This window comes from Leopardus geoffroyi, chromosome C1, assembly GCF_018350155.1.
Source record: "Leopardus geoffroyi isolate Oge1 chromosome C1, O.geoffroyi_Oge1_pat1.0, whole genome shotgun sequence".
Taxonomy (NCBI): Eukaryota; Metazoa; Chordata; class Mammalia; order Carnivora; family Felidae; genus Leopardus; species Leopardus geoffroyi.
In genome coordinates, this window is record NC_059328.1 from 91,192,083 (window position 1) to 91,201,411 (window position 9,329).

At 37.3% G+C, this 9,329-nt stretch overlaps 1 long non-coding RNA gene across 2 annotated transcripts in view; it reads right to left on the bottom strand.

Moving 5' to 3' along the window:
* LOC123598349 overlaps nucleotides 1-7,926 on the bottom strand; it is a 62,423-nt gene extending 54,497 nt beyond the window's left edge. For both annotated transcript variants that reach the window (XR_006712562.1, XR_006712563.1), the window contains exon 1: nucleotides 7,748-7,926. This is a non-coding gene — a long non-coding RNA (uncharacterized LOC123598349). The remainder of the gene's footprint in view (nucleotides 1-7,747) is intronic.
* Between the last annotated feature and the right edge of the window lie 1,403 nt (nucleotides 7,927-9,329).

The following is a 9,329-nucleotide window of genomic DNA, read 5'->3' on the forward strand; positions in this document are numbered from 1 at the left end:
CACTGATACATTCCAAGTACTTAAAATAGTTCCTAGTACATGAGAGACACTCAATAAACATCTGTTTAATGAATGAATCAACCAATCAAACACAAATTTAAATGTTAAAAAAATTAAATTATAAAATGGTGGAAGAAAATTGTGCTTTAGGCTGGGGGCAGGAGACAGGGCTTTTGTAGGAAAGGGCTTTCAATTGTATCTCAAAACCCCAAATCCATACAAAGATAAATAAATGTGAATGAATACTAAAAAAAAAAAAAAAAAAAAAAAAAAGCATAGAAAAACACCATAAGCCAAGAAAAATCTCAAATCACCAAAAAGCAATTTTATTTTTATAGTACAGATAAATGTTTATTCTTGTCAAACAAATCTAACAACCCAGTGAAAAAATAGGTAAGGGCTATCAACATATAGTTCATAGATAAATGGAAATAATCATGGCTTTAACCATAGGAAAAGGTGTCCAACTACTCTCATAATGCAAATTAAATCTTTCCTGAGATACCACATTTACACGTCAGACTGACAAAATCCAAAAGCTTGATAAATTGAGAATCCTAATAGCACTCTCACACATTACTGCTGAAAGTATAAACTGGTAAAACTTCTGTGGAAGGCAATTTACCAAAATCTGACAAAATCACAAATGCATAGACCTTTGGACCTCATTATTATCACTTCTGGGGATTTATAATATACAAATCTGTTTGGATACATATGACATAAGTTCTGTTAGAGGTTTTTTTGTTGGGAGGTAGCATGTCCTAGTAAAACACTGGACACAAACCAGATGTTCATCAGTAAGACCTTAGTCACATAAAGGATGGCATCTCCATCAACTGAAATACCGTTCAACTGTACAAAACAATACAGAACTCTGTATTTTGATATGGCAAAAGCTCTAAGATGTAATGTTAAGTGTAAAGTAAAAGAAGTAGAACAATGGTAACTTGTGTTTAAGAAAAGGAGAAATAAGAATATTTATATTTGTATTTACTTACATGTACATAAACATGGCAGGATACATAAAAAAATTAATAAAAGTAGTTACCTGTAGACTTTGGAGGTAGGGATTGGGGAAACAGGAAGAAAAGGTGGGAATAAAGCTTTTCACTGTGTATCTTTTTGCATTTTTATATAATTTTGAACTATGAAAACATATTATGTATCCTAAAAATCAAATGATGGAAAACAGTTGCAGAAAAATAGATCATAAGAAAATCATATCAGCACTACATCATTGAAATGCCAACTAACTTCATTTTATAAACACCCTGATTGAACAGTTTGTAGATAACAAATATGAAACCAGAGAGGAAAAAACATTTCTCCATTTTGACTCCAGGAAGATTGTGGTGAGGGAGGAACAGGAACTGGTAAAGAATTCATTATTGTTATTTATTAGCTACTGTAGACCTGCAAACATGTCAGGACTCCAAATAAAACAAGGCAAGAAGCAGTATTAGCATCAAAAACAACCAGTAACAGTGAGCAATACCACTTTCAGAATGAATAAACAGGTGTATAGCCACTTAAAGCTTAATTTCTACATAATAGGAACAAATAGATAAATAAAAGAGAAGCCTTCCCACTGAGAGCGAGAGAAATTGGACCACGGAGCAGTAGCACAGCACTATTGTTGAAATATCAATCAAGATAGTGCGTGATGAAAACAGAAAGAAAATGTAGAACTGGAGAAAACCTTCCTTATATTTCGTATCTGTCAATTCCTTTCTATGTACAATTCAAGGCCCTCATGTAAAAACAGATCTCCACGCCAATGCTCCCACCTTTGGGTCCAAAAGTGTATATATGGTTAAAAAGTGGTGAGTATGGACAATCAGATTTCCCCCACTATGTTTCCAAATAGAAGTTCACCAAAATCTGAAAAATCAAAGGAGAACCAAATGAAATTAAAAAAAAAAAAAAATTGGACAAGAATGGAGGAATGCATGTAATTGAGAATAATTTACCTAAAGAAGAAAGTGATCAGAGAAAGAGAAAGTAGATTCAGCATCAACTAGAATATATAGTATTTGATTACCAATCATTTTAGACCTTTGGGAATGATAGAATAAAAATAAGACACAGACACTCCCTTCAAAGATCTTAGGAGATAAGACATACACAATGAAACAAAATTTGTAAACGTGCTGTTTGTGGGTAGACCAGCATAGAAATACATTATAGGATAATATTTCTATATTCAAAATATATACAAAAATCTGGATTTTCAAAACTTCTCCTCAAAATTTGGGACATAGAGGTTTACCAAGTGTTGAGAAGAGGAAGTTTTTCAGGTTCCATGGGATATATTTTACCCTGAGAACAGAGGAAGCTTAGAACAAGACAAAAAGCAATGTTGAGAGGTCTATTAGTCAGCTTGGGTTGTCATAACAAAATAGCATGAACTGGATGACTTAAATACAGTAATTTATTTTTTCACAGCTCTGGAGGCTGAAAGTCTGAGATCAGGGTACCAGGATGATAAGGTGTTGGTAAAAGCTCTCTTCTTTGTTCTGTCAACTCACATGAGCAAGAGATGGCAATCTGTCTCTGTCTGTCTCGTGTCTGTCTTTCCCTTCTTATAAGGCACTAAGCCCAACATAAGACTTTCACCACTCATGAATTAATCTAAACCTAATTACCTCTGAAAGGCTCCATCTCCAAACACCATGGCATCATGGGGTAAGGCTTCAACAGGTGAATTTGTGAGGACAAAAACATTCTGTCCACACAAGGGGCCAAGGTAAACTGCTTGCTGGCTAAGAAACTTGCATGGAAATTATGGAAAGCTGGTAGGAAGAGATAGGATTTTTCAAGTATCTCTTTTTGCTCTTTCGTATTTTAAATTTGGTGTACAGATCTTCTTTTACTTACAATGGGATTGCAACCTAATAACCTCATCATAAGTAGAAAATATACTTCAAAAATGCATTTGGGGGGCCTGGGTGTCTCAGTTGGTTAAGCGACTGATGTCAGCTCAGGTCATGATCTCACGTTTTGGGAGTCTGAGCCCTGCATTGGGCTCTGTGATGGCAGTTGGGAGCCTAGAGCCTGCTTCAGATTCTGTGTCTCCCTTTCTCTCTGCCCTTCCCCTGGTCCTCCCTCCCTCCCTCTCTCTCTCCCTCTCTCTCCCTCCCTCTCTCTCTCTCTCTCTCTCTCAAATAAATAAACATTTAAAAAAACATTTTTAAGAATGCACTTAATACATCTAACCTACCACACATCATAGCTTAATATAGTCTACCTCAATTTTGCTCAGAACATTTACATTAGCCTACACTTGGAAAAAATCATCTAACACAAAGCGTATTTGTTTTAAAAAGCTTATTATTTTAAGAGAAAGGGTGTGTGAGCAGGGGAGGGACAGAGAGAGAGAGAAAGAGAATCCCAAGCAGGCCCCTAGCACATAGCCTGATGTGAGGCTCAATCCCACGAACCTTGAGGTCATGACCTGAGCCGAAACCAAGAGCTGGATACTGAACTGATGGAGCCACCCAAGTGCCCCTACCACAAAAGTAATGTATATTCCACTCCATACCAGTTACGTGCATAAAACTATGATATCAATTTCACAAACTCCATCAGAAAATTGGTCTTATTAATTTATATTTACTTCTCATTAAAAAAAAAACGCAGTGCTTTTAGTGAACAGAGGTTCAGAATCTAGTTGATAATTTGACAGATAAAATTAGTTTATTAATTAATTTAGTGATGCTAATACTGTCAAATGAGGTCACAAGTTTTTCTTTAAAATTAATTACCTGTGCATATTCTTTAGCAAGATGGAAGCATTTCACTTATTTTGCAAAACAGCTGTTAAATTTCTAATTTTTTAAAACATGCTGCTAAAAAATCTGCTTTTGCCCATAAAAGGCACCATATTTACATCTCTATTATTCTCCATTCCAGCACCTTATTTTGAAAGCAGGTGGTCTGCGTTTCATAATTAGCAAAATACTAAAATAGATCATCAAAATGCAACTTTGTCAAGTTCCTAAAAGAAAGAATTTGTATCAGAAAACAGTCCGATCCATACTAATGATAGACCTGATAAAAGTCAGCTCTTTAAGGAACAGGGCCTCTCGCATGGCATACCACGCCCAATGTTCTCTTCACAGGCCCTCATTATCATAGTCCCCAAAACTGGGTTTGGGATCAGGGTTAACCCTGATAAGGGACAGGGTAAAGAGCTTGTCTGTGAAGCAATGCTAGCCCAAAATCTTATCATCTTTGTGAACCACTCCACAGATTGGAGAGCCACTTATTAGCCATAGCTCTGCCATTTGTCTGTTCTTTGGCCACTTAATCACTCTGAAATTCAGTTCCCCAATCTGCAAAAGTAATACGATAATAATGCCTGTTTTACCTAGAATTATTATTAATTAAATTCTTAGCACAGTATCCTACAAAAACGAGGTACTTAGGTGCAGGTCAAAAGGCAAACAGAATACATGAATTCACTTTCTCCCCTTCCTGAAACCATCTCATAATGGTGGTGTTTTATTTGTTTTCCTTTGCTTTAAGACACAAAGCTACAAAGACAAAGAGAACGGCAGAGTTAGAGAAAAATAACAAACATTTTGAAGCCAGAAAGTAAATACCTGACAAATGGTAACTGACAGCAGGCACAGGAAGGCAAAATGCAAAACAGGTAAGGGGGCTTTCAGAAGCAGCCTCATTTATACCATGTGACTGCATCACTCCCACCCCTGCCTGAGGTGTAGGTGAAAATAAAGTCAAAATATGAAAATTGGTGGAAAATCTTTTTAAGAACCAGTTATCCCACCATTATAAAACCAGATTAGCTAGGTGACCCCTTTTCCCTGGTGAATGTTTACATTGTGAGTGCTGCACCCCCAATGTTCTTACCCCCTGCCCTTCACAGAAGTTGAAAGTCAGGCAGATAGATAATTCATCTGGCAGGAGATTGCAAGAGACTTCTCAGAACTATGTGACCTCTACCGTGAAAGATGGGAACCAAAACAAACAAAACTAAAAATGCTTCTCAGAAGAAACAAACTCTGCAAGGAAAAGAAAATTTCAAAATATTATTGAGACGTTTGGAAATACAATAAAAGATAATGCATCTATGAAAAAGAAACCAAAATACTACAAAAAATAATAATAGTATCGGGGAACAAAGAAGAGCTTTCCCAGTAAATAGAGTAAGTGAAGACCCCTTGATGAAGATTTCCAAAATCTCTAAATGGCCATCTGTGTCTTCTACCTCTGATACCCTGCTTTTATGTCCCTTCTTTATATTCATCCCCCTTGACTCTCCATTCTGATTTAGATATCTCTTATCTGTGTACTAAACACATCCTATACATATCTTTCACAGCACATAAACAGTCTGTTTGTCTGTTTGTCTATATCCTATACTAGAGTCTGAAGTTTCTCCAGAGAAGGGATTGAATATTCCCAACACATAGCATAGTGTCTGGCATGTTAGTAGGTGCTCAATAAATATCTGCCAAATAGATAAATGAATGAATGAGTGAACTGCCATCACCAGCTTGGTCTGTCTCCAGAATTGATAATTCCAAAAGCCCATTATTAGTTTTGCTGAACCCCCTTATTAAACTCATATATGCCAATTCCTTGAAGAAGAAAAAAAAACAGAAAAATATTTGGGTAGAGGAAGAAAGGGTGGATAAGATCTTCCCTTCAGTAAAGAACATCAACCAATACACAAGAACAACAACTCTATGGAGCACCCTTGGATTTCTATTTCTAATTTCAAAGGCAAATGCTCTCTTACTATAGTTAAAATCTCAGTGTCCATCTGTATTTTTAAAAAATTAACTGGTCATATTTGAAACTATTTTGCTCCTTGTGCTTCTGTATTTTCTTATGCTTCTACAGTATACAGGTATACTTGCATAGTAAAAATTAATTTATATGCATAAAATATATAAAATAATATAAATTCAAATTAATGTTATAGCATACTTATTTTTTTTCAATTCCCACCTCTTAATAAAATGTACTTTGAACCAACAATGGTAAGGGTTCTCAATCCTCTTTCTGTATCATAAACTACATCTATCCTGGGTCCTCCCGGATATATAGAATCAATCCTATGGGAAGGAGACCCAGGCATGTGTATTTCTAACCAGCTACATAGGTGATTCTGGTGCCCAGGCAGGTCTGAGAATCACCATTTATAGAACCCATGAAGGCTCATTAAAGATCCGTGATCTTAAACCAAGAACTCCACCCAATAATTGCATTCAGTAACTTCATTCATAACTTGTAGGTGGAAAAGTAATCATTAGCTCAGTAAGAGGAGGAGTGGAAGGAGAATACATAAAGAATAGAATTTCTCAGGGTGACTACTGAGCACAGCTTAATCCAGATCCAAGGTACCTATTAAGTGAAGACAATGAGTAAGATAGGATTTATCAGGCTTATTTCAAGTTTATCTTGCTTTTCTGTATTTCTAACCGCTAAGGAGTAATTTCTTAGAGGATTACCTCCATTAAAGCCCACCCTCTTATCCTTTTTGCTAGTAAGTCTTTACAAAGTATATAAAACCTTATTCAGTTTTTAAGAAGCTAGTAAATCAAATGGATATTCAAGTTCATTTGCCTGGTGTCCTTTGCTAAGAGCTGACATTGAAATAAGAGCTTATAGCATATGCATTTGAGCTATTAAACCACACCCGCTAACCATTTATCTTTTTTTTTTCTGAACTCAAAAACTGAAATTCTGTTAGCCTGCCACTTTATTTTTCTTCACTATATTGCATTCAAATAGCATCAGTATTATATTAATGTAATAGATCATCTCTATAATTGACTGTGAATACTATCACTTTGCACCCTTCTAGAGTTATTAATTTCAGTATACTCATTGTGTTTTTGAATGTAGCTGCACAGTAAATAATGCAACACAAAGAAGCTTTAACCTATTCCCAAAGCCTACAACAAGGATATAAAGCCAGTGGTGTATTAGCTTAAAAAATAGATCAATCTTATCTTGTAAAAAGAAGATAAAAGATAGTTCTGTCAGAAAGGACAACCATGCTCGAGGCTGTAAACCATACTTGAGAATATAAAGAGAAGCCTAGAAGCATGTGTTAAATTTTGCTTCCTGTCCTTGGAAAAAGTCTTCAAGTCAATGGACATTTTAAAAACAAAGAATGGATTCAATCATCCAGGTATTTCCTCCTGGTGACTATGCTGAGAAAGCATCAACTCAACAGTTGTTGGGAGTAACAACAATAACAATTATGTTGTCATTTCATAGCACTTTACAAAGGGCTTTAATATACATAAAAGTGAATTCTTAAGTACGGCCATTACACTATCCAATTATATCCTAAGGCATATAAAACTAAGCAGACCCCATAACAGTATTCATCACAAGAGTAGCACAATAGTTCCTCAAAACAGCAACAAGGTTCAATGCCAATTAAATATCTGCAGAGATGTAGGAAAGATATCTGGATAATACAAGAATTATCCTCGCCTTTTTGAAAAGGCACTCAGCATCATTTGCAAACCATAGATGAGCCTGGGTTAAAAAACTGAACAGTGGACAGTGAGTTCTTGGTATTGTTGGTTTGCACTTGTGGCAGCTTCTCAGGGGAAACCTGACAATGGCCCCCATTCATAGAGCCCAAGGAAAGACTGAAGAAACAGGCCAGCCACTCCAGATTGGTAGATGGCAGGTTGAATAAGCAAGAGACCTTATAAGGTTTTTCTTGTGTTGCTGTGAAATGAACAGATCTCCTTACCTGCCTTCCAGAATCTGAAAATTTGTATAGAGGCCTTAACTGGGTTTCTTCATCTGTCCCCTCCAGATGCTTTCAGCAACACATTGCTCAAGGCTCTGTCCTTTTAAAATGGTTCTACCTAGAGATGCCTGGGTAGTTAGCTTGGCTCAGGTTATGATCTCACAGTTTATGAGCCCACGTGGGGCTCTGCACTGACAGAGCTGAGGCTGCTTGGGATTCTCTCTCTGTCCCTCTCTCTCTCTGTCCTTCCACTCGCACTCTCTCTCTCTCTTTCTCAAAACAAATATATAAACATTTTAAAAAATCATAAAATAATAAAATAAAATAAAATAGCTCCACCTGTGGGAACAGTGAGCAGAGAGAACATTCCAAAGACAGGAGCCTCCCATTGTGGAGGTCCAGCTCCTCAGTCAATCAGTGGTCACATCCTGTCAATGACTTCCTCCAACACTTCACTCCTCTATACTGGCTCTTATAATCTCATAAGCCCCCGTCTTCTATAGTGTGACCTGAGCAGTCTGCAAGGTGTTTCATTAGCATGGAGGTGACTCCTTTGGCAGCTATCTGGCTGCCTGGAGGAAGATACCATACCAATAATACAGTTACATGCAAGAGAAAACACAGATTAAGACAACGATGCTCCAAATCAGTGACAGCTTTTTCCACCAAAAGCCCCGTGATCCGTACCATTGATTTACTAAGTCCCCTAAGCTGGGTGTCAGATCACTCGGGACATTCACTGTGTCTCATATGATTTAATAAAGATGACACATTAGCATACTCATCAGGTATGAACACACAACCTTCTTTTTTGGATAATGACACAGGTACCTCTTGGCAAGGCAGCAGTAATGTTCAAAGCCATTCTATTTTGGAGGACAGCTTTTCTCATTAAAGACATTTCAGTGTTCAGTAAAGACAGGCTTGCTGGCTACCATTTAAGCCTTGTTGGGTGAATGTAGTAAGGGTTTCTGTGTACTGGTCCTCCAGGTCATTGGAGGGGACAAAGATGGCAGCCAAATGATTATACCAGTGGAAAACAGAATATGCACATTTGACCTTGCAAAGAGGAAGGTTGCCAATTTTCACTACCATGGGGCAGATTCTCCCCTGTGCCCACCAAAAACCTAGGTTGCAGTGGCCCAACCAACCAGGTGGAAGCCATGGCCAAAGATTTGTGTCATACACCCATGTGGCTCCATTTGGGACTACCCAAGAAATACCTAAGCAGTGTGACCATTTAGTGCCAAACTAGTCACTATCCTGTAATGTGACAGAATGGGCCAGTGACATCCATCCCATACTCCAGTATGTTTAAATTGAGCCAGTTATGTTTAAATTGATTCTTCTGTTTCCAAAATAGGGGTATCCAGGTACTCAAATGTCTATAATCCAAGACTCAAATGTCTATAAGCCAGATGAACCCATCCCAAATCTGACTGTAGCCACCCATGGCTCTACTAGTGGTATTTTTAGGACTGGGTGTATAATTTGAGTGACAGAAGAGGACTACCTACACCCAGCGTTATTGATACACAGGCCAGGTGTGTATCACAGGCCAGGTTTCTGCATCAGTACTGGT